Below are 3,544 nucleotides of genomic sequence, written 5' to 3' on the forward strand. Positions count from 1 at the left end.
TATTCATTCTGCTACAATAACCCAATATATCTAATTGAATCAATTTAAGATGATGATTTCTCCTATTTTCATCTCGTAATATCTCATCAAGACATTCGATCAATTTGTTCTTCATTCTTTCACTATATAGAATATCAGCCATACTCGCAGCTATCACTTATTTGACTTCATTAATATTTTCTAATAATTATATATTCTTGAATTTTGTAAGTAAGAAAAACAAACAAAAGAATTGAAAAAAAAATGAAATGACAAAAAAGATAATTAGGAGAGAACCATCTTCCTCTCGGGTTTTTTTTTTAAAAAAAAAGAGAGAATGTCGAGACATAAGCATATAAAGAGGAGAGTGAAAATATTTTTTGCCCATTATTTAAACATTTTATTTTTTCTTAATGAAGTATTAAGTCCATAAATTAATTTTAGTTAAATAGAATTAAATCGCAATTGTAAACACTCAGTACAAAAAAAAAACGTTTTATAATATAATATGTGAAATTAATTATATTAATTAGAATCATTATGCTCAACATTTGAGAATTTGAAGAGATTCAAATAATAATATTTTCTTAATTAATATTTTTCAATAATTTGTCCTATGATCATATTTGATTTTCATCTGTTAAAAACTCTTGAAATGCTAACAATTTTGTACGAACTATAATATAATAGTTAAAAATTATATAAGCCAATGTTGCAAAAGCAATTATCTCAATATCCATAATTAATGTACATTTTTAGGATTTTGAGCATCAAAATTTATTTTTATTTACCTTGATTTTGAATTCGTATTTAGCATAATCCACATTCTTTAAGAATAAACATCTTATCAAGCGTGTTAGACGCTTACAATCTGTTTGTCTAGAAAATTGGAAAAAAATAACTTCTTGATAATAATAATAATATAACATAATTTATATTGAAATAAACTTCATTGTAAGTATAATATTCCAATATCTCTTTAATATTTTATTTAATATGTCTCAAACTTCAATGAACAACTATCGTGTGAAACTTTATATCTATTTGTACCAAAATGCATAAAAATAAAAAATACAATCCATATCAATTAACTAAACTCAAACTAAAAAAAATGAGTGGATTTCAACATGTTCCGAATTAGAAAAATTAATCTAACTTCAATTAAAACTAAAAATTGAGTTCATAAAAAGCCGAAAATCTAAATTTTAGTTAGAGTTAACAATCAAAACGATAACACCTAGGAGCATATACTAAAAAAGAATGCAAATATACAAAATCTTTATTTTAGTCATTTTGAAAAATAAATAAATAAAAAAGAAAACATGGATAAAGTAGCGAGAGGTATGGAATCTGGATAACGGCAGAAATGGAATTTCATCTCTGAAAGATGTAACTATAACAACAACACAATTGAGAAAGACAAAAATTGAGTTAATATAAAGTCGAAAATCTAAATTTTAGTTAAGAGTTAGCAATCGAAACGATAACACCTAGCAGTGGCGGAGCCAGGACCTATAGGTCGGGGGGGCTAGACTGTGGATAAAAAAAATTGAATACTACGGGTTGGGCTAGATGCTACGAGTCGGGAGAAATTAGAACTTAGGAGTAACCGGAATGACGTGTCCAATCCGTTATCGATGCCCTAAATTGATACATTTTTTAAACGTTAAGCCTATACTTGTACTATTTTGTACGTGGAACCTAATTAATATGACACTTCTCCAAAAATCATAAGTCTATTTTGATATCTTATCCCTTAATTATAATCACTAAAAAATATTCAACCAAACAAGATGTTAATAATCCCCAACATAGTAAATAAATCATAATGAAAATTAAAAGTTGTATGAAAATTGAAAATGATTGAACAATTGAAATTTTAAAAAAACTTTGGACCTATTTGAAAAATTTACCAAACTTTGATTTGCGTTTTTGTCCGAGATAAAAGAAATGAAGCAAAGGATTAAAGTTAACAAATTAAAAGATGGAAAGGGCAGGGGCAATTTCGCCCTTTCCATCTTTAAAAAAATTAACCTGATGGAAAGGGCGAAATTGCCCCTGCCCTTTCCATCTTCTAATTTAGGAAGATGAAGTTCAGCCGCCATGGCTGGAGGGGCTCCAGCCATGGCGGTTGGTGGCGGAGTCGGGGTTGAAACCCCACTACCGTGGGGTTTCCGGCACAGCCGGAGGGTCGGCTGACCCTCCCCGCCCCCTCTGGCTCCGCCCCTGATACCTAGCAACATATACTAAAAAAGAATACAAATTTACAAAATCTTTATTTTAGTCATTTAAAAAAAAAAGACAAATAAAAAAGAAAACATGTATAAGGTAGCGAGAGGTATGGAACCTGGGTAACGACAGAAATGGAATTTCATCTCTGAAAAATGAAACTATAACAACTATTGTTTAATAAAAAGAAAACAACAACACAATTGAGAACAAAAATAACTACAACATATGAAAAAAAATCGAATAATTACCTTGAGAAACATAAGAATTTTTTGTAATTTTTGACACTTTTGTGTTTTCCGATTTTAGTTGTTCATGCATCTTCTATTTCTGTCTGATTTCTTCAATTAAAGCTATCAGTTTGGAAAAAAAAGACAAATAAAAAAGAAAACATGGATAAGATAGCGAGAGGTATAGAACCTGGGTAACAACAGAAATGAATCTGAAAGATGAAACTATAACAACTATTGTTTAATAAAAATAAAACAACAACATAATTGAGAACAAAATAACTACAACATATGAAAAAATCGAATATTTACCTTCAGAAATATAATACTATCTATCATGACCAATGAATATAATGATGGAATACTATCTATCATGCTTTATATAGAAGTTTATTTGTGACTTTTGGATTTCATTTGCTTTATGTTTTTTCATTTTCCCGTAACTCTTGCTTTCTTTTATTATTTTAATTAATAGGATAGTAATTATTTAATATATTATAAATATAAATTTGTTATTTTTAATTAATTAAATATTTTTAATCTGATTTTTTACTACGTTGACAACTCATCAAAAAGACCTCTAAAACACTTCTTCTCATTTCTCTTTGCTTCCGTTATTATATATAGTATATATGATGTGATATCAAAAGCACAAGAGCATGGAACAAATGAGCTTGGAGTTAAGGAGCCTAGTAGAAGCATGAGGGATCCATTGGAGCTGTCAATTGGACCTATGACGAAGAATCGTGCAAAGAAAGACCAACAAATGCTTAATGGACTCATCTTGAGCTTCTTTAAACAAGGAATGAATTCTAGCGAAGTCATTAAAGATGGTGTGTTTTTGTGTTGTATCCAAGCCCAAGCCCATAATAGTGATATGTAAAAAGGTTGATCATATTTTAAGAGAAGCTTTGGACTTGCATGTGTTTGGCATGTGCAAAACCCATTGGGACTCATTAAAATTAATGCTATAACCTTATAGGTTTGATTGGGCTTATTTCTAGCTAATTAAAAGGCCCAAATAATGTTAATTAGTTGGCTGAAATTGGGCTCTAAAGGACAAAAACGAATTTAATGTTTTTCCTTGTCTAATTAGGATTTCTTTT

Source organism: Euphorbia lathyris, chromosome 9, assembly GCF_963576675.1.
Source record: "Euphorbia lathyris chromosome 9, ddEupLath1.1, whole genome shotgun sequence".
Lineage (NCBI taxonomy): Eukaryota > Viridiplantae > Streptophyta > Magnoliopsida > Malpighiales > Euphorbiaceae > Euphorbia > Euphorbia lathyris.